Raw genomic sequence first — 22,516 nt, forward strand, 5'->3', positions numbered from 1 at the left:
GGCACTGTACTTTATATATTGAAACGTACCACAAAAACTCTGATAAACAATGAAAACTTAAAACAGAACACAGGCCGGTATATATAGAAAACACATCTTCTAACCGAGCAGTACACTTCTGTTTGTCCCGTTACTGAATATTGCAACTGTGGGTTTGTGCTTGAAGCCATGCCCAGAGTCTGTGGTGAGCAGAAATGGGGAAGCTAATCTTAAATAGTATAACTGATGCAGAAGCCTTAGCAATTGTTTGCTGTGGAGAGTGGAGAGGTGCAAAAGACAGGAATCTCACACCACCTGGGTAGGGAGGGCAAAGCTGTCAAGCCAGAGGCATTGCACCGCCCATCCACTGATCCAGAGCGAAATCAAGGAGTCATGTGCAATGACCAGACTGCATCCAAGCCTATGTCCACATTATCTACCAAGATGCTGAAACTAAATAACGAGACACAGACAATGTCAAGTTTCATTTGTAGCTGTATTATTCATGAATTCATGTCCGATAAGAAAAACATTTGCTAAAACGTTTATGCATGAAAACCACAAAGGCGTAAAAATACATCCTCTAATAAGGATACAGGAAAAGGTGATATCTTCTTCAATATGGTAAAATATATGGTATGATGTAGATCAGAAGATGCTTGGTGTTACATGTATATTAGGCATCTAACCAATCACAGTAAAACAACATTTCGTGATGACAGTGTGATACAAGATGGCCACAAGCATGACCTCCACATTACTCAAATGGTTGGGACTTTCCAAGGCATCAACAAAACGATTTCTTCACAATCCCTGTCCAAACCTATGTGGACATCCAGATGACTGTTGCTGGGCGAATGAAGCAATGCATGTCATGTGAGGTGTCACTTTTAAGCAAGCCTTGTATCTGGGTACATTAGTTTATCTGTGGTCATCCCAATTATGCAGGACATAATTGAATATCATAAAACATGAATGAGACAAGATGAATTCAACATAAAATAAAACATGCTTCCACACCCCGAGCTCCCGTCCTCCGCTCCGCCGTGCTCTGCCCAGTACCTAAAGCTCCAGTCAGGGGGATTCAAGTTTCTGCAAAGGAGTCTTGCTACTCCCCTCCCCACAAGTTGTCGTGTGCATCACAAGCACAGTTTCCGCCTCCGTGACTTCCCTTCCTTTCCTGTTTGCTATCTGGGGTATGTACATCTAAGGACTCCCCCCAATTTCTAGCATCCACCTCATCTGAGATGACGTTGGCATTTGTCAGAGTCAAGTCGTGGACCATAGCTCCCCATGCAAGCAGGTCATCAGCTAGCTTTTCATCGCACCTCACTCTATTCAAATGGACCTCTTCCGCCCCCACCCACTCGATCATATTCCTCAGCCATTCTGCCACCAAGGGGGGTCTCAGGCTCATCCATCTAATAGTTATGTGTCAATTAGCTAAGGTTACTGCAAGCAGCAAAAATATCCTGCTAATTTTCCTATTTTTCCTTTCAGGCACCAGGCCCAAGAGGCAGTGTTTTGTCTCCTTGGGGTTCACTCAGCCCGTAGCTCTCTGGAGTTGTTCCAGGACCTCTTCCCAATAGTCCGCAACTTTGGAGCAGCTCCACACCACATGGTCAGAGTCCACCAGTGTGGTTCTACACCGCGCACACCCCATGTCTTTAGCGGGCTAGACTGCGTGCAGTTGTTTTAGGTAAAGGTAAGCAACATGGACGATATCAAATTATATTAGTTTGAGCCTCACGATAACGGACACCTCTCGCACTACCCTATAATTTGATCCTCACTAATCTGCTGCCAGGCCTCCGCTGTCTTCAAGGATGATGGTGGTCTATCTGAGTACCCAGAATAAGTGCGTGATGAGTCTCTGACCTCCCGCCAGGGACAATAAGATGTCCATTATCTGTGTAGGTGCAGCGGCCTCAGTGAAGATAGGCCATACATCTCTTGCCGAGGCAGCTATTTTTGCATACTGAAGGAACTGCTCCTGCTTCAGTCCAAATGCCTCAGTTGTGTCTTGCATTGTAATAAATAGGACTTCTGGATGTAGATCATTTAATGTAGCACACCCCAAAGCGCGCCATCGGTCTATGGCCATAGTCTGTATTATTTGCACAACTGGTTGGATATTCCAGACCTCCAGTTACGGCGCAAAGGGTGCCCTAATGATCACTCTGTGTACTGCTCTTTCCCAAAGCCTGCATATTAACCAGACAACATGTGGCATAGTCCCAGGCACTCTGTTGCCATGCAGCAGTAGAGCCCCTAGCTCAGTGTCTCCATAGGTCTCGGCCGGAAGAGACTGTTCCCAGTTGGTTTCCTCATCAAACCAAAAGTCTGCATGCTGCAGTGGAGCCATGAGATACTACAATTCAAGGTCCCGTACCTCCATCCTCCCTTTGTCCCATTCTAGCTTGAGTGTGACAAGGCCCACTCTGCACCTTTTTCCAGCCCATAGCAGTTTCACCAAGAGCCGGTCCAGTTCCCAAACGATTCTCCTGGGGATCTTGTACATGGTGCCTTGTAGTATATAAAGGTGTCAGGCAGTACTACTATTTTGATAAGTGCTATATTCCCCATCAGAGAGAGCTTCAGAGTGTTCCAAACTTTAATAAAGGGATGGAGATTTGCAACCACTCATCCAAAGTTTACCACATGACACTGCTGCACCCCGTGTGCGATATGCATTCTGAGGTATCGGACGCTATCCGTTTTCGAGCATAGACCTGCCTCTGGGTGCAAAGCTACATCTACACCTTTCTAGCTGTCCCACTGGGAATAGTGCAGACTTTGACTGGTTCTCATAAAGTCCTAAGAGCTCCCCAAACTCTCTCAGTACGTTCTGGAGGATCTGAACCAAAGTGACCAGTTAGTGCAGGTAACCATTGCGTCATCTGTAAATAGTAACACTATGTGGGTTGTCCAACCCACCTGTATTTCCCAGACAAGCAACACCTGGAGGAGGCTACATACCACCGGCTCCACCACCAGGGTGAACGGCAGGGGAGTCAATGGGCACGCCTGCCGAGTATCCCTTTGTAATTGGAACGCCTCAGACACATGGTTCTCCATGTGCACACGCGCTGCTGGCCTTGTGTACAGCAACTTTACCCAGACAACAAATCTGGGTCCTATCCCCACTCTTTCCAAATACACACCATATTCTCCCAGCTTATGGAATGAAATGCCTGCTCTATGTCCAGGAAAGCTAAGGCATACTGGTGCTGATCCAAGCACGGTACATGAAACACATGTATCAAATGTGGCAGATTACAGAGTGTGTTTCTGTGCAGGATAAGCCCCGACTGGTATGGGTGGACCTTTTTCAGGAGGTAGCGGTATAAGCGTGTTGCATATATATGCCTGTGAATTTTTGGGTCGATGTTTAACAAGGATAGGGGACAATGAGAAGCCACGTTTAGTGGTCCTTCCCTGGCTTGGGTATCATTACGACTAGAGCCTCTCTCATAGATTCAGAAGCTCCCCCCTCTCTAGGGCCTCCAGATACACTGGTACCAGTTTATTGGCTATACGCTCTGGGATTGTCCTGTATAGTTCTTCCAGCAGTTCATCTGCCCCTGGAGCCTTAGCTGTCTTAAGGGGGTCTTTAGCCAGTAGCATCTCCTGCTTTGTCAGGGGGCCCTTAAGGTCCTTTTGCTCTTCTCCCTCTAGATACGTCATCAGAAGCGAGTGCAGGTAGTCTGCAAATACATGGTTTGGTGCACCACAGGGTGATGTGTACACCCTCAGGAGAGGTGTTCACCCTCGTGTTGCGCGTACACCTTGCACCCGAAGTGGCCCCCAATAACTAGTATTGGGTCAGTGAGATTCTCTTGCTTGCTCAACCTGACCAAAGCGTGTCCACTGTCCCCCTTTCGAGTGCAAACGGTTGAGTCCCACATGTTTCTCCAGCCTATTCTATAAGGAGTAGGCCTCACCCCACTCTGAAGTATCGCCTGGTCATGTGGAAGGGGTATTTCCAGGCTTGCTATTTATTTTCCTGTATTATCAGGTCTCTCTCCAACATTTGTTGGATGCCTGTTGTGGCTGCCATAGCCACACCTCTGAGCACCACTTTCATCACATCCCATTCTGTTGCTCTATATTGAGTACTCTCCGAATTGTGTAATTGCGTAATCTGTCAGGGAATTGCCTCTCGCCCGCTTGTAAAAAGGGTCAATGAGGGCATCTACTTTCATTTGCCACAGTGAGACACAGGTTATGTGTCTAGCCAAGAAGTAGGTCAAAGGCAGGGGCAGGTGGTCAGACAGATACCTGGCCAAATATGTTGTGTCCATCACTCTTAGCGTTGCGTACACCTGGGTTAGGAAACAGTCTAATCTACTGTATGTGTTGGCTGTCGCTGTATAACAGAAAAATGTACGTCTGTGGGTGCTGGGCCCCCAATCCCACTCCAACTATCATCTGCTTGTGGGCTTCGGTCATGTTGGGCTTGTGCCCTGACGTAGGGTGGACCTGTCTACACCTCCATCAAGTTGCAATCCCCAGCTATGATCATTTTTGTGGGCCTGACTGCCTGCTTTGCCATTAGCACCTCCCCCAAAAAATCTACGCTGTCTACATTGGGCACATAAACATTCACTAGACAGAGCTTGTGAGAGTCTAGGGTCCCATATTGGATAACATAGCTCTCTTCTGGGTCTGCACACACCTGTAGTTTTCGAAAGAGGCTACCCTTATAAGGGCTCTGTAGGAGGCTCGCCTGGCTTATAGTGGGTACCCTGTGGTACTTACACCCTGTGCTAGGTCCAGTTATCCCTTATTAGTAGAATAGAGGTGTTTCTAGCAGCTTAGGCTGATAGAAGGTAGCTATGGCAAAGCAGCTTAGGCTGAACTAGGAGACATGCAAAGCTCCTACTATACCACTTATATCATATGCACAATATCATAAGAAAACACAATTCACAGAGTTACTAAAAATAAAGGTACTTTATTTTTACGACAATATGCCACAAGTATCTCAGTGAGTACTCTCGGTAAGAAGGTAAGTAATATACACAAGTTATATGTACACAAACCCAAAACAGGTAAGTAAGGGTAAGAAAAGTAATGCAAACAGTGTAGAATTACAATAGGTTGCAATAGGTGAACATAGGTCTAGGGGCAACACAAACCATATTCTCCAAAAGTGGAATGCGAATCACAAATGAACCCCAGACCTATGGGAGATTGTAGAGGGTCGCTGGGAATGTAAGAAAACAGTCAGTGTGTCCAAGATACCCCACCCCAAGACCCTGAAAAGTAGGAGTAAAGTACACCTACTACCCCAAAAGAACACAATAGTCGTGATAGGGGGATTCTGCAAGAACCACAAACACCAACAAAGCACTGAAGACGGATTCCTGGACCTGAGGACCTGCAAGGCAAGGGGACCAAGTCCAAGAGTCGCGATAGTGTCCAGGTGGGGCAGGAGCCCAAGAAACCCCGGATGAAGGTACAAGGAAGCTGCCTCCAGATGGAAGAAGCTTGGATTTCTGCAACAACGAAGAGGACTAGGAACTTCTCCTTTGGATTGAAGATGTCCCATGTCGCGATGAAGATTGTAGAAGTCTTCCCACGCAGAAATACTGCAAACAAGCCTTGCTAGCTGCAAGGGTCGCGGTACAGGTTTTTGGGTGCTGCTGGGGACCAGGATGTCGCCCCTTGGAGGAGGAGACAGAGGGGGCGCTCAGCAACTCAAAGAGTCCCCACAGAAGCAGGCAGCACCCGCAGAAGTACTCGAACAGGCACTTAGAAGATTTGTGAACCGGAGCTGGCTCAGAGTCACAAAGGAGGGTCCCACAATGTCGGAGTCCAACTCAGAGGGTTGAGCACTGCAGGATGGAGTGCTGGGGACCCAGGCTAGGATGTGCACGAAGGAATCCTTGGAGGAGTGCGCAGAAGCCGGAGCAGCTGCAAATCACGCAGTACACAGGTTTGCAGTCTAGCGTGGGGAGGCAAGGACTTACCTCCACCAAACTTGGACTGAAGGATCACTGGACTTTGGGAGTCACTTGGATAGAGTTCCTGTGTTCCAGGGACCACGCTCGTCAGGATGAGAGGGGACCCAGAGGACCGGTGATGCAGTCTTTTGGTGCCTGCGTTAGCAGGGGGAAGATTCCGTCGACCCACTGTAGTTTTCTTCTTGGCTTCCAGTGCAGGGTGAAGGCAGGTGACCCTCAGAGCATGCACCACCAGGAAACAGCTGAGAAAGCCGGCAGGATGAGGTGCTACAATGTTGCTGGTAGTCGTCTTGCTACTTTGTTGCGGTTTTGCAGGCGTCCTGGAGCAATCAGCGGTCGATCCTTGGCAGAAGTCGAAGAGGGAAGTGCAGATGAACTCTGGTGAGCTCTTGCATACGTTATCTGAAGAATACCCCAGAGGAGAGACCCTAAATAGAGAGAAACTATTGAGGGTCCCTGGTATGATAAGTAGCCCATCCAGGGAAATATACTTGAAGTACAAGGACAAAAATTGAGCTACTTAACCAATACTACACAATAGTTAGCAGAGCCTCCGTGATACAGTTAGGCACCACACAGGGAACACATATAGGCCACAAACTTATGAGCACTGAGGTCCTGGCGAGCAGGATCCCAGTGACACATAATAAACACACTAACAACATAGGGTTTTCACTATGAGCACTGGGCCCTGGCTAGCAGGATCCCAGTGAGACAGTGAAAACACCCTGGCATATACTCACAAACAGGCCAAAAGAGGGGGTAAAAAGGCTAGAAAGAGGCTACCTTCCTACAGGCTCCTCATGCTGATCCGGAATAAGAGGTAGCATAGACATGCTCCCTCTGTTTTTTCGGTCTGGCTATACAATCACCCTATAAATGCGTTTCTTGAAGGAACACTATTGATATACAATAGTGTTTTAGGTATGTGCTTTGTGTCTGGGGCATTAGTTTTCAGTTTTTTAGCTTCTCTATCCACTGCAGCATATCAAATTTCCAACGAGCATAAAGAGCACTTCCCATAATTACATCAACAACATTTAACATTCACTTGAACAGCCTTACTAGCCTCCTCCCCTTGGCAAAATATGTAGAACTTCTTGAAGCTCAAACTACAGCCAGAAGAGTACCAGTCACTGCCCCACACCCCTCCCCTCCCACACTCCAACTAAATCAAATAATGAGTGTAGTACAAGCCAAGGAGTTGAGAAAATGTACATAAACTTAATCATACACCATAGCTGCTAGGCATCTGTTTATCTTTATTATGTTGCCATGTGCTCGACAAACCTCCTGAACTTTGATGATTGACCTTGTGCTCGCAGTCTTGGGCTGTAATCTGCTTATCGCTGTATTTTACTTGTTCTAACCGTAGTTCCGAAAATGTTTGTGCTTAATCAGTAACTGCCAGAACAGGTTCGTACAGGTCGTTACCACCTCCTGCCAGCTGCATCTGTACCTTCTCCCACCACACGTGTATCCCTGAAATATTCTGAAGGCTGCAGAGGACCTTTAATACGCTAGGGGTGGAGTTGTCCTCTGACTAAGCAGTTTTGTGTGTATATAAGGTTGGGTGCCCCAGAGTGAAGGGGCAGCCTCCGTAGGATAGTCACTTGACTGTGCTGGGACTCTGTATTAGCTCGAGCTAAAACAAATATAATAAACTTCTCTTTATTCCTCCAGTTGGTGACTCCGTCTGATTTGTGTACTCTCTGCTAAACGGACCCTGAGGACAAGGGTGTCCCTCCACCGCTGGGAAGGAGACCCCGGGTGGGAGTCTAATCTTTCCTGGTTCCTCAGTTGGCGCCCGAACAGGGACCCGAGTCAGGCATCCAGGGGACCGACCAGGTGACGGAGGACTCACAATTGGACTTCCAAGGGAGGCGCCCCACACCAGATTCTGAGCTTCGCTCTCTGTTGTGGACCTGCGGATCTCCACTGTGGGGCATATTTATACTCCGTTTGCGCCGAATTTGCGTCGTTTTTTTCGACGCAAATTCGACGCAAAACTAACTCCATATTTATACTTTGGCGTTAGACGCGTCTAGCGCCAAAGTTCATGGAGTTAGCGTCATTTTTTTGCGTGAACACCTTCCTTGCGTTAATGATATGCAAGGTAGGCGTTCCCGTCTTAAAAAATTACTCCGATGCATATGCGTCGTATTTATACTCCCGGGCAAAAATGACGCCCGGGAGTGGGCGGGTCTAAAAAACCTGCATTAGTGCCGGATTTTAGCGCCTGGGTCAGGGCAGGCGTTAAGGGACCTGTGGGCTCAGAATGAGCCCAGAGGTGCCCTCCCCTGCCCCCAGGGACACCCCCTGCCACCCTTGCCCACCCCAGGAGGACACCCAAGGATGGAGGGACCCACCCCAGGGACATTAAGGTAAGTCCAGGTAAGTATTTTTTTTTTTTTTAAATGGTGGCATAGGGGGGCCTGATTTGTGCCCCCCTACATGCCACTATGCCCAATGACCATGCCCAGGGGACAGAAGTCCCCTGGGCATGGCCATTGGGCAAGGGGGCATGACTCCTGTCTTTGCTAAGATAGGAGTCATTTGAATGGGGGTTGGGCGTCGTAAAAAAATGGCGCAAATCGGGATGAGGCGATTTTTTTGCCTCAGCCTGACTTGCACCATTTGTGGACGCCCATACGCCATTTTCCCCCTTCGCCGGCGCTGCCTGGTGTACGTCGTTTTTTGTAACGCACACCAGACAGCGCCGGCGGCTAACGCCGGCTAACGTCATTGAATAAATACGGCGCCCGCATGGCGCTTCAGAATGGCGTTAGCCGGTGCTAATTTTTTTGGCGCAAAACTGCGTTAGCGCAGTTTTGCATCAAAAAGTATAAATATGGCCCTGTGTGTCTTCCAGCCGGCTCGACTTCTCCTGGCGCTGTCTGAATTCGGGTCTCTGTTTCCTGTGAACTACTGGAGTCCCCAACTGTCGGACTATAACAGAAGTGTCAGGTAAGGACGGGAGTTGAAAGATTCCTGTCTAAAATAGGTCTGTGAGTATTGTACGGTTTCTATCGCTCTTTGCAAAGATCGACGTCAGTGGTAAGACTGAACTCAATTGTCATTTAAGTATATAGGAAGCAAAAGGCATATTTGCCACTCATTTGGTGTATTCAAACCACTGGTGTAAGAATTGTTTTAAAAAAAATACTGGAAGAATGCCAGCGTTCAGTTGTTTTAGGAAATTGTGTTGTTGTCTTTGCAGTACGGACTCCCACCTGGAGGAAACATGCCCCACTCCTCCGACCGGGACTCCGAATCATGATATATATGTTAAATATGGCATAGGTCCAATTATTTGGTCTGATATATGGAGAAAAAGAACCAAAGGTAGTTCTGATTTGCAATGGCCTATTCACAGGACATTTGATAAAGATAAGTTAGACTATTTACAGGAACGTTTATTTGTGACAAAAAGTAGACCAGGGATGTTTGACTCACTACGGACTTGGCAGAAAGAAGCAGACCAAAGACGTAGGAAGGCAGAGAAAGAATTACAGAGACATAAGACCAGGACGGTGACTGAAAAGGTATATGACTCTGACGTAGCTGAACATCAACAGAAAATTTTAGAACACGACCGAAGGCTTCACTTACAAACTGATAAGTGTTACCCTTCCAGGACAGTAGTGGATAAGCCACAAGAGGAAGACCCCCTTTTAAACTATATGTTAGATAAACCCCCGTTATATACTCCACCAATATATCCTACACTACATCCTCAACCTGCACCAGGTGACCCTATTGTGCCACCCCCGGTTGGATCTCAGGCGAGTGCTCCGCCACCCACCGCCACCCCTCCTGTCACCAGACCTATAGAGGATACACCCCGCCCGACTGTACCCACCCCTCGACTGGCCCCCGTTTGGCCCACCCCTGACTCCTGTCCGGACACCACACATACCCCCCGTCCCATGACCCCGCGAAAGCACACCCTCCGCAGACACTTGTTCTCTAATTCACAAGAAGAAGATGTCATTGAAGAAATGACACGGAGGTGGATGACTAATTGGAATGACTATGGGGTCAGGGACATTGTCCACACTATGAAACAATGGGATAGTTTAGTTCAGTTACATGCAGCTACCCTTATGTGCAATATTATAATACAAGAATATGAGGATGATGGTTCCTCAGCTCCCGCGGGACTGGTAGACCTCCGAAAACGGGCCTCTACTGGACTGCCTTTTGGTTCTGGTCTACATGATTATGTTGTTACTCTCCTCGCATATAGAGACCGCCTGTGGATGTGTAGTCCTTCTGTAAAGGCATCCATGTTTCCCATGAGAGAGGTTCCGCCGGTTTGGCGAGAGCCAGTGATGGATGCCGCTGGCCAAGTTATTACCGCAGGGCATTTTCAACAAATGTGGGTACACACCCCATGGAAAAGATCTGAAACATATACCCTAAAAGCCGCCTTACCTGACCCCGTAAGAATCCTGCAGGATATTATAAAGAACTGCAACAAATTCTTGAATCCTGTACTATGACGTTGTCTGATATTGACATGTTAATGGCAGCAGTAGTCCCGCAGGAAGTATGGTCAAAAGTACGGAGGCACGACCATGCTGAACTAGGGGGCACGTGGGACCAATTGCAAGCAGCAGAAAGGGACAGGGTTGGGGGAGCGAAACCAGACCCACTTCTATTGGCTCTCCCACTGCGTATTGTGGATTTAATGAAGACCATACTTGCACCACACAGGATAAATTGGGATAAATTGGCCGCCTGTAAACAGAAAAAGGACGAGGGTGTTTCGGACTTTTATACAAGGTTTGAGGGTGTCTTTTCTGATTACAGCGGCCAAGACATGACTACTGAAGGGGGGATAAGACTCTTTGTTGACAAATTCGTGGATAATTTATTACCAGACATAAAGGGAAAATTTAAATTGTGTGAAAGTACGTGGCCAGTCTCTACTGCCACTGGAATACTGACAATGGCCCAATATTACGAGAACAGGGAGATAGAAGAACAAGAAAAGAACGACAAAAAAACGAAGGAGTTGAAAACGAAGGTGTTATTTCAGCAGGCCTACCCTCAGCCCCGTCAACAGCAGTCCAGATCAAGGTCACAAGGACCTCCCAATGACAGAAGGCAGTCCCAACGCCCTCCCCGTTCTTCCCTCTCCTATAATCAGTGCGCCTATTGCAAGCAGGAGGGCCACTGGAAGAATGACTGCCCCAATAAGGACAACTCCACAGGCCGCCCCATGCCCCCACCGCAACAGGACAACAGACCACGTAGTAGGTCTGGTCCTGCAGATAGACCCCCGCAGCAGGCCCCTTCACGGTCCCACAGTACCCCCCGCCCGAATTATTTTGATGCTTCACCTCAGCGCCAATATTTTAATGACGACTATGATGTGTACCAAGGTCAGGGGTCCTCCTTTGACTAGGACAGCCTTCGACAGAGGGGGGTGGGACCAGTTACTATTCCTGTTAGGCAGAATGGCCCTCACGTTGAGGTACAATTAAACGGTACTCCACATGATTTTTTGGTAGACACTGGGGCCACCAAAAGTTCTGTTAAATGGGAAGAGGTCCAAGGGGTCCCTCTTTCTGGCAATATTAACGTCTCTATGGGTTTTTCTGGTGTTCCGGTGGCTAACCCCGTCTCCCAGCCGCTGCATGTTGCTATAGGTCCTTACACTATTAGCTCCCCTCTCATTCTTACTTCGGCCTGTAGTGAGAATCTATTGGGTTTGGACCTATTAAAGAAATTGTACGCCACCATTTATTGCTCTCCGGATGAAGTGCATGTCACTTTAGGTCCAAATATTTCCCCGTCACAATTTTTGTCAAAACCACTTCCACCCGAACTTCGAGATTTGCCAGACATTTTATAGGCCACACATAAGGACGATGTTGGATGTCTGGACATACCACTGTATGTCATACGCTTGAAAGCCAATGCCAAATTACCTTGTCTTCCCCAATACAAATTATCCCAACACATTGAACAACAACTCAAAAATATTGTGACCCAGTTGATTGATTTGGGTGTCATTGAAGAAACACGTGGTAATGATTGTAACAGTCCTGTTCTTCCTGTTCATAAAAAATTATCTGATGGCACCGCGTCTCCAGGACTCCGATTTGTTATTGATTTACGGGCGGTCAATAAGATTGTAATACCTCAGTTCCCTGTTGTTCCTGACATTACAACATTATTAACAATGATATCTGCCTCCGCTACTTGGTTCTCTGTTATCGCACTTAAGAATGCATTCTTTAGCATTCCTATTCATCCAGATAGCAGACACATCTTTGGGTTTTCACTGGGTGGTCGCAGTTTCCGGTTCTGTCGCGCTCCACAAGGCTATACTGAATCACCTAGCATTTTTAGCCAGGCCCTCAAGGGCCAATTGGATACCCTTGGTTTTCCTTGCTCCTCGACGCTGGTTTCATATGTGGATGACCTTTTAATAGCATCCACTTCAGAACAAAATTGTAAAACAGATACTGTAGCCTTATTGAAACATCTTGCACACCATCACCATAAGGTCTCCCTCTCCAAATTGCAATATTGTAGACAGGAGGTTATATACCTAGGACACCTCCTGTCTAAGGAGCGACGTACGTTAACGGCTGAGAGAATACAAGCTATACGAGACATACCGGTTCCAAGGACACAGAGAGAGGTTAGGGTCTTTATAGGTATTACCTTCTTCTGTTATCCTACACTACATCCTCAACCTGCACCAGGTGACCCTATTGTGCCACCCCCGGTTGGATCTCAGGCGAGTGCTCCGCCACCCACCGCCACCCCTCCTGTCACCAGACCTATAGAGGATACACCCCGCCCGACTGTACCCACCCCTCGACTGGCCCCCGTTTGGCCCACCCCTGACTCCTGTCCGGACACCACACATACCCCCCGTCCCATGACCCCGCGAAAGCACACCCTCCGCAGACACTTGTTCTCTAATTCACAAGAAGAAGATGTCATTGAAGAAATGACACGGAGGTGGATGACTAATTGGAATGACTATGGGGTCAGGGACATTGTCCACACTATGAAACAATGGGATAGTTTAGTTCAGTTACATGCAGCTACCCTTATGTGCAATATTATAATACAAGAATATGAGGATGATGGTTCCTCAGCTCCCGCGGGACTGGTAGACCTCCGAAAACGGGCCTCTACTGGACTGCCTTTTGGTTATGGTCTACATGATTATGTTGTTACTCTCCTCGCATATAGAGACCGCCTGTGGATGTGTAGTCCTTCTGTAAAGGCATCCATGTTTCCCATGAGAGAGGTTCCGCCGGTTTGGCGAGAGCCGGTGATGGATGCCGCTGGCCAAGTTATTACCGCAGGGCATTTTCAACAAATGTGGGTACACACCCCATGGAAAAGATCTGAAACATATACCCTAAAAGCCGCCTTACCTGACCCCGTAAGAATCCTGCAGGATATTATAAAGAACTGCAACAAATTCTTGAATCCTGTACTATGACGTTGTCTGATATTGACATGTTAATGGCAGCAGTAGTCCCGCAGGAAGTATGGTCAAAAGTACGGAGGCACGACCATGCTGAACTAGGGGGCACGTGGGACCAATTGCAAGCAGCAGAAAGGGACAGGGTTGGGGGAGCGAAACCAGACCCACTTCTATTGGCTCTCCCACTGCGTATTGTAGATTTAATGAAGACCATACTTGCACCACACAGGATAAATTGGGATAAATTGGCCGCCTGTAAACAGAAAAAGGACGAGGGTGTTTCGGACTTTTATACAAGGTTTGAGGGTGTCTTTTCTGATTACAGCGGCCAAGACATGACTACTGAAGGGGGGATAAGACTCTTTGTTGACAAATTCGTGGATTATTTATTACCAGACATAAAGGGAAAATTTAAATTGTGTGAAAGTACGTGGCCAGTCTCTACTGCCACTGGAATACTGACAATGGCCCAATATTACGAGAACAGGGAGATAGAAGAACAAGAAAAGAACGACAAAAAAACGAAGGAGTTGAAAACTAAGGTGTTATTTCAGCAGGCCTACCCTCAGCCCCGTCAACAGCAGTCCAGATCAAGGTCACAAGGACCTCCCAATGACAGAAGGCAGTCCCAACGCCCTCCCCGTTCTTCCCTCTCCTACAATCAGTGCGCCTATTGCAAGCAGGAGGGCCACTGGAAGAATGACTGCCCCAATAAGGACAACTCCACAGGCCGCCCCATGTCCCCACCGCAACAGGACAACAGACCACGCAGTAGGTCTGGTCCTGCAGATAGACCCCCGCAGCAGGCCCCTTCACGGTCCCACAGTACCCCCCGCCCGAATTATTTTGATGCTTTACCTCAGCGCCAATATTTTAATGACGACTATGATGTGTACCAAGGTCAGGGGTCCTCCTTTGACTAGGACAGCCTTCGACAGAGGGGGGTGGGACCAGTTTCTATTCCTGTTAGGCAGAATGGCCCTCACGTTGAGGTACAATTAAACGGTACTCCACATGATTTTTTGGTAGACACTGGGGCCACCAAAAGTTCTGTTAAATGGGAAGAGGTCCAAGGGGTCCCTCTGTCTGGCAATATTAACGTCTCTATGGGTTTTTCTGGTGTTCCGGTGGCTAACCCCGTCTCCCAGCCGCTGCATGTTGCTATAGGTCCTTACACTATTAGCTCCCCTCTCATTCTTACTTCGGCCTGTAGTGAGAATCTATTGGGTTTGGACCTATTAAAGAAATTGTACGCCACCATTTATTGCTCTCCGGATGAAGTGCATGTCACTTTAGGTCCAAATATTTCCCCGTCACAATTTTTGTCAAAACCACTTCCACCCGAACTTCGAGATTTGCCAGACATTTTATAGGCCACACATAAGGACGATGTTGGATGTCTGGACATACCACCGTATGTCATACGCTTGAAAGCCAATGCCAAATTACCTTGTCTTCCCCAATACAAATTATCCCAACACATTGAACAACAACTCAAAAATATTGTGACCCAGTTGATTGATTGAAGAAACACGTGGTAATGATTGTAACAGTCCTGTTCTTCCTGTTCATAAAAAATTATCTGATGGCACCGCGTCTCCAGGACTCCGATTTGTTATTGATTTACGGGCGGTCAATAAGATTGTAATACCTCAGTTCCCTGTTGTTCCTGACATTACGACATTATTAACAATGATATCTGCCTCCGCTACTTGGTTCTCTGTTATCGATCTTAAGAATGCATTCTTTAGCATTCCTATTCATCCAGATAGCAGACACATCTTTGGGTTTTCACTGGGTGGTCGCAGTTTCCGGTTCTGTCGCGCTCCACAAGGCTATACTGAATCACCTAGCATTTTTAGCCAGGCCCTCAAGGGCCAATTGGATACCCTTGGTTTTCCTTGCTCCTCGACGCTGGTTTAATATGTGGATGACCTTTTAATAGCATCCACTTCAGAACAAAATTGTAAAACAGATACTGTAGCCTTATTGAAACATCTTGCACACCATCATCATAAGGTCTCCCTCTCCAAATTGCAATATTGTAGACAGGAGGTTATATACCTAGGACACCTCCTGTCTAAGGAGGGACGTACGTTAACGGCTGAGAGAATACAAGCTATACGAGACATACCGGTTCCAAGGACACAGAGAGAGGTTAGGGCCTTTATAGGTATTACCTCCTTCTGTTGTCAATGGATTCCTAATTATTCTCTTTTGATAAAACCGTTTTTACATCTCACCCTCAATGATTGTCCTGAAACACTTGAATGGAATGACGATTTTCAGTTTGGTTTTGATTAATTGAAAAATACACTCTGCACAGCACCTGTACTGGGTACACCTGATTATCGTAAAGATTTTCAGTTATATGTGAGCGAGAGAAATGGATGTTCACTATCAGTGTTAACTCAAGAGCATGGTGGCAAACAACGCCCCTGTGCTTAGTTTTCGGCCCTACTGGATCCAGTGGCCCGTGCACTCCCGAGCTGTCTACGGGCAGTAGCCGCTGCAGCGGTCGCAGTGCGCCAGTCGGCCGGGATAGTCATGGATTCACCCCTCACCCTGTTGGTCCCACACACTGTTGACGCACTATTAAACAAAACAAAAACACAGCATCTTACTAATGCACGATTAACTACTTATGAACTGACACTTTTAGCTAGTCATATAACATTAAAAAGGTGCAACACGCTCAATCCTGCCACTTTATTGCCAATTACTGAAAAAACTGAAGATTCTTATGATGACATACATGACTGCATTCTCCAGACGGAGGATGAAACAAAAGGGAGAGTGGACTTACAGGACACTCCACTGAAAGACCCTGATGGCATATTATACGTAGATGACTCATGCATCAAGCTACCCGATGGCACTACCTCTGCAGCCTATGCAGTTACAACAGCTACCACTGTAGTTGAAACAGCTAGAATACCACACAACTCTGCTCAGGCCGCAGAATTAATAGCTCTAACACGAGCCTGTGAGTTAAGTAAAGGACTTAGGGGGTCATTCCGACCCGACGGAGGAAGCACCGCCAACAGGCTGGCGGTGCTTCAGGGGCCATTCTGTACCGCCGCGGTCAGAAAAGGGAAACCGGCGGTTTCCCGCTGGTTTTCCTCTGCCCCAGGGAATCCTCCACGGCGGCGCTGCAAGCAGTGCCGCCATGGGGATTCCGACCCCCTTCCCGCCATCCTGTTTCTGGCAGTTTTCACCGCCAGAAACAGGATGGCGGGAACGGGTGTCGTGGGGCCCCTGGGGGCCCCTGCAGTGCCCATGCCACTGGCATGGGCACTGCAAGGGCCCCCTAACAGGGCCCCATAAAGATTTTCAGTGTCTGCAAAGCAGGCACTGAAAATCGCGACGGGTGCCACTGCACCCGTCGCACCCCTTCAACTCCGCTGGCTCCATTCGGAGCCGGCTTCATTGTTGAAGGGGCTTTCCCGCTGGGCCGGCGGGCGGCCTTCTGGCGGTCGCCCACCGGCCCAGCGGGAAAGTCAGAATGACCGCCGCGGTCATTTGACCGCGGTACGGTCTTCTGGCGGTTCCTGCCAGGCGGGCGGCTTCCGCCGCCCGCGGGAGTCAGAATGACCCCCTTAATGTGAATGTTTACACGGACAGTCAGTATGCATTTGGCGTAGCACACAATTTTGGTCGCTTGTGGGCAGAACGAGGATTCCTCACCTCACATGGGACACGTATTCAACATGGGACCCTTATAACTAACTTACTTTCTGCTCTGGCATTGCCCAAAACAATGGCTATCATGAAGTGTAGTGCACATAAAATGGTGACAGATGAAACTGGACGGGGCAACGCCCTAGCCGATCAGAAAGCAAAAGAAACAGCGTATGCAAGGACAGGACACATGTATGTGGTAGATAGTACAGAGAAGGTTCGTCCCCATGTAATATTTGGGAACACGGTAGAGAGTGTCAGGAAGATACAGGATGAGGCAACTGAACAGGAGAAAAAGGAATGGGAAGAAGGGAAGGCCCAGTTAGATGAAAATACGCTGTGCTGGACAGATCTGTCACAGAGGGAAAGATGGATGTTACCCGATGCATTCGTTCTGCCAGCAGTGACTATGGCCCATGGTCCTGCACACGTTGGTGCGAAAAGTATCTGTGATTTGCTTGATCCGGTTTGGTCTAATAAAAATATCAGAAGAGTAGCTGACCAACTGGTTCAATCCTGCATGATTTGTTTACAACATAACATAGGGAAGGGTGCCTCAGTCCCCGCTGGGCATTTTTCACCACCAACGTATCCCTTTGAAGTACTACAAATGGATTATATTGAGATGGAAAGGTGTAACAACTTGAAATATGTCTTAGTTGTGGTATGTATGTTTAGTAAGTGGGTAGAAGCCTACCCTACTAAAGATAATACTGCCCTTACCACCGCAAAGGTACTTCTGAAGGAGTTCTTCCCACGGTTTGGGGTCCCAAGGTGTGTCTGGTCAGATAATGGGAGTCATTTTGTAGGGCAGGTGATGAAAAGGGTGTGTGAAGGGTTGGGCCTCCGCCAGAAGTTTCATGCAGCTAACCACCCCCAGTCAGCAGGACTAGTTGAAAAATATAATGGCACACTTAAATTGAAGATGTCAAAAATATGCGCAGAACGCGGTATACGGTGGCCGGACACGTTGCCCCTGGCTTTAATGTCTGTCAGGATGACGCCTCACTCTAGATCAGGGTTGTCACCCCATGAGATAGTGATGGGAAGGCCAGCAAATGTCTGGGGGGTCCCTCGACCTCACAAGTACTCAGAACTAGAACATTCCGGTTTTGATGGACTATTTAAATGAACTCACTAATTCTTTGCGTTCTATTCACCAACAGGTACGTGAAGCACTCCCATCTGTATCCACTGATCCAGGTCACAAGATACTACCTGGAGACTGGGTCATCACAAAGAATTTCCAGCTGAAAAAGAGTCTTGAACCTCGATGGAAAGGTCCGCGACAGGTCCTTATTGCTACTCGAACAGCAGTTAAAGTCGAGGGAGCTAAGAATTGGATACATGCATCCCACTGGAAGAAAGTACCCCTACTCGTACCCTCTGATGAAATAAAAAGTGGTGACCACCCGACGACTAAGGACAGTTTCAGCAACACTACGCGGAGTGATAAAGAACAGAACAACAGTGTGCTGCAGGAGGTTCCCTCAGATTTTGGTTACACTGAACAATTGTTTCCTGACCATACCATACCACAGTCCACAAGATACGATTTTCGCCCACGAAAATAAGAAAGTAAACAATGAACTGATTGCTCGTCCCCTGTACTAAGTCTGACGATAGCTGCAGGGCCGTGATTTTGTCTGTCGGGCGGAACAGAGTGTGTCAATAGGACTGCTGGAATCACCCCACAGTGAAGCAACCACCAGTCACGGGCAGCACCTAGGTTGGACTGAACTGCTAGTGGGACAAGCAATAAAGAGAAATGGGTGTTATACAAGAAGACAAGAGGAAAAAGAAGAAAATAAGTAATTTAAAAAGACTATTAGGCCCACGTATCACTTGTCTCACCATAACAATACTATTTTTGGTACTTCTGTCCTGCATTGGGTGGGTAATACATGATTCCGATTCAGAGGTCTCACCAACTACGCCACCGCCTTCTGAACACAGCCATGTTTCCTTACCACCCCATGAGGAAGGACGACGTAAGGAATATGAAAACAATACCTTCATATCTATGTTACATCAACATTAGCTGGCTGTAAATAGAACAAATTGTTGGATATGTGGCTGGCTACCAAGTTCTGTGCAAAAAGGGTTGCCATATGTTTCATTCCCTTTTTCGTTTGATGGCTCCTGCAGTGCCTGGTATAACTATCAGCCATTTGGCTACCTCAATGGATGCTACTAATTCTGAACTATTGGTCACCCACCTATACCGGTTATGCTGGCCCACTGGAACGAGAGTTTATGGAACAAAGGAAGAAAAGTCAGAATATGATGACCGACGAAATAGGTCTACTGACATATATTTTTTATCCTTTAATACCACACCCCGGATTGACCAAAGTTTTCTTGTAACACAGGTCAAGGCTCCACTTTGTTTTCAGAAAAGTGGTAATAGAAGTGTAGGTGCCAGTAACTGTAATGCTACAGTAATATTGAATGGAACTGATTGGCCTACCATGATACCATTACGAAACTCGTATTTTGTTTGTGATAATAATAATGCCTACACCTCCTTGGTACCCACCTGGACCGGCACGTGTTACATTGCTTGGTTACTACCACCAACTTACACAGCTGGCCCTCAACACCACAGGACTCGGAGAGGGGTAATATCGGCAGAAGATCCCTCAGCACAAGAAGCATTGGACTACTTTAAAGGAGTCCTTCCATTTTGGGGCCCTATGATGAACAGTAGGGATATCAGACATCTCACACGAGTCGTGGAAGCAACAATAAATGAAACAGCAGGAGCTCTAAGTAACATCACTGCAGAGCTCGCTGCTGACCGCCTTGTTACTCTTCAAAACAGAATGGTTCTTGACATCATCTTGGAGGACTGTGGTGGAGTTTGTACTTTGATCGGATCGAGCTGCTGCGTTTATATTCCAGACAATGCCCCTTCAGTGTATAAAGCTATTCAAAGGTTGCATACGATAGCGTCCACAATACACCAAGACGAAGGCACATGGTCCTTGACCGATTGGTTTTGGGGCTTGATTTCCCAATGGGGCTGGAAGATACTAATATTCCTTTTTGTGCTCGCTGCTGTATTCCTCACCTGTTGTCTTTGTGTACAGTGCCTACCTGCTTTGTGCGGTTGCTGTATGGCATCCCTTGCCCCCTGGCCTGTTCGCCCTCCTCAACACACGGCTATGCTGTCCCTTGAGCAGGAGATAAAAGACCTTATGTCCATTAACATAGACACTGAATGACGTTCAAACTTGCCTCACAATGGCAAAAGGAGGGATTGAGAAAATGTACATAAACTTAATCATACACCATAGCTGCTAGGCATCTGTTTATCTTTATTATGTTGCCATGTGCTTGACAAACCTCCTGAACTTTGATGATTGACCTTGTGCTCGCAGCCTTGGGCTGCAATCTGCTTATCGCTGTAATTTACTTGTTCTAACCGTAGTTCCGAGAATTTTTTTGCTTAATCAGTAACTGCCAGAACAGGTTCGTACAGGTCGTTGCCACCTCCTGCCAGATGCATCTGTACCTTCTCCCACCACACGTGTATCCCTGAAATATTCTGAAGGCCGCAGAGGACCTTGAATATGCTAGGGGTGGAGTTGTCCTCTGACTAAGCAGTTTTGTGTGTATATAAGGTTGGGTGCCCCAGAGTGAAGGGGCAGCCTCCGTAGGATAGTCACTTGACTGTCCTGGGACTCTGTATTAGCTCAAGCTATAACAAATATAATAAACTTCTCTTTATTCCTCCAGTTGGTGACTCCGTCTGATTTATGAACTCTCTGCTAAACGGACCCTGAGGACAAGGGTGTCCCTCCACCGCTGGGAAGAAGACCCCGGGTGGGGGTCTAATCTTTCCTGGTTCCTCAGAGTGATGTCCCCCATGAGCTGTGAGACCGAGAGAGGTACTCAGCGGACCGTAAGAGGACGGCCTCTCCACCATCTCTCACTGTGGAGCATAGGACTGTCTTACCCATCACACATTCACTAACAATCTTTATCAATTTAGCAACCATGAGCCCCTCCACCCCAGAGGAACAAAATACATGTATTGTTTGGGTAAAATTACAGTTATGAACCTTTTCAACATTTGAACTTGAGAGAAGGCTATTCCCACCCTCCTAACTGTACCAGGGCTATTCGCCTGCCCAGGTGTCAGTATCTACATCACATGTACAACAGTATTTGAGTCTGCTCTCAGCATCCACTGGCTGGGGAGTTGCCTTTTTCAGTTAGACCCTTGTTACTGTACTCACCCCCTCACCAGAGCCCAAGGTGTCTATCCAGCATCTGTACTGTCACTCAGTGTTCCTGGCACCAGTCTAATTTGGGAAAAAGCACTTTGTTCCATTGACCTCAGGATTTACAATCTCAAAGTCCCATCTGGACACAACAAGATGCAATGTCCATTATGAGTCTCTGATCCCTCAATGGTTCCCATTGGTGTCCTCGTGCTCCTTCCAGATTGTCACATGGGATACGCACAGACCTCCTTCTACCCGGGGTGGTCAGCAGTACTTTTCTGACCCACGTAATTAAGCCAGTCCAAGACCTCCTGAGAGGACTTGTAGAAGTGTACATGGCAATCATGCTAAATGAGTACCTTGGTGGGGAACAGTAGACGATACTTGATATTGCAATCTCTAAATTTTCCCTTTAGGGACATAAAGTTGTTGCATACATTTTGGACCCTAAGGGAATAGTCACGATATATAAATATTTGTTTGTCCTCAAATCAAAGAGGGCTATGCATGTGCACGTACTGGAGGACGGTATTATGGTCATGACAGTTGGAAAGGTGATCTACGAGCTCCATAGGTGGTGCTCCGACATGTCACCACTACCAACACCCTATGCGCCCACTCAATCATGAAAAAGTTAGATAACTGTAGAGGCTTGAGAATAGTTGAGCTCCAATTCTCTAGAAAGCATTCCACCTAGGGGCCCTCTGCACACTCAAGGAAGCCTATTAGGCATGTGTTGTTCCGCCGTGATCGCCCCTCAACATCTTCTAAGTGCTCCTCCTTGAGCGTGGCACTGGATTTCAGTCCAGACACTGTGGCCATCAACGACTTTACTTCCTGTTTCAGGGCATCCACATCATCCTCAAAGGCTGCGGTGCGTTCTGCCACCTTCTGTTGGTCCATTTGCAAGTGATTCATCTCAATAGCCATTGAGTCCATTTTCTTGGTGGACAGCCACCAAGAGCTCCACTGTAGTGGGTGCTGGGATATGGGTCTCTGCATGTTGTTCATGTTGATGAGCCAGGAGCGATGTCTTGGGCCTTGAGACCTTGTAATGATGTATTTTGTTAGTTTGCAGTGGTTTTGCCCCCTTTTTCTTTACCCCTTCTTGTGGTTCCACATCAATCCAGGGTGTCAGCCACTAGCAGGTACACCAGCTGTTGTATGGGTTGCCATCCTTATCTTCTCTTAGT

This window comes from Pleurodeles waltl, chromosome 1_1, assembly GCF_031143425.1.
Source record: "Pleurodeles waltl isolate 20211129_DDA chromosome 1_1, aPleWal1.hap1.20221129, whole genome shotgun sequence".
NCBI classification, from domain to species: Eukaryota; Metazoa; Chordata; class Amphibia; order Caudata; family Salamandridae; genus Pleurodeles; species Pleurodeles waltl.